The 732-nt window shown below is 46.0% G+C and overlaps 1 non-coding gene across 1 annotated transcript; it reads right to left on the reverse strand.

Moving 5' to 3' along the window:
• Positions 1-390: 390 nt before the first annotated feature.
• Positions 391-464, reverse strand: TRNAM-CAU. Its single transcript has one exon. It is a non-coding gene; the product is annotated as a tRNA-Met (tRNA).
• Positions 465-732: the final 268 nt, after the last annotated feature.

Genomic DNA, 732 nt, shown 5'->3' on the forward strand with positions numbered 1-732 from the left:
CAACTGGTCCTTTAACTCCTTTAACTCTGGCGGGGCCATGCGATACGGCGGAATAGAAATGGGCTGCGTGCCCGGAGCCAGATCAATACAGAAATCAATGTCCCTGTCGGGCGGCATACCCGGTAGGTCTGAAGGAAACACCTCGGGGAACTCTCGAACAACAGGAACAGAGTCAATAGAAGGAACCTTTGCGTTGGAGTCGCGAACATACGCTAGATAAGCTAAACACCCCTTCTCGACCATGCGTCGAGCCTTGACATATGTAATAACACTGCGAGTGGCATGACCTGAAGTCCCTCTCCACTCTAGTAGGGGCAATTCTGGCAAAGCCAAGGTCACGGTCTTGACGTGACAATCTAAGATGGCATGATACGGGGACAGCCATTGGCGTGCATCCAGTAGGAATTGAACCTACGAATTCGCCAATTATGAGTTGGGCGCTTTAACCATTCAGCCATGGATGCTTAGCGGGGATCCTCGTACATGGTGAATAACCAAATTCCAATTGAAATGAAATCTTTAGGATAAATCAATGCAATTTAGGAGGAATCAATGAGAGGACATCAATTCAAATCCTGGATTTTCGAATTGAGAGAGATATTGAGAGAGATCAAGAATTCTCACCATTTCTTAGATTCATGGACCCAATTCAATTCAGTGGGATCCTTCATTCACATTTTTTTCCACCAGAACGTTTTCTAAAACTCTTTGACCCCCGTAATTGGAGTATCC

The sequence above is a fragment of the Nicotiana attenuata genome, unplaced genomic scaffold (genome assembly GCF_001879085.1).
Source record: "Nicotiana attenuata strain UT unplaced genomic scaffold, NIATTr2, whole genome shotgun sequence".
Lineage (NCBI taxonomy): Eukaryota > Viridiplantae > Streptophyta > Magnoliopsida > Solanales > Solanaceae > Nicotiana > Nicotiana attenuata.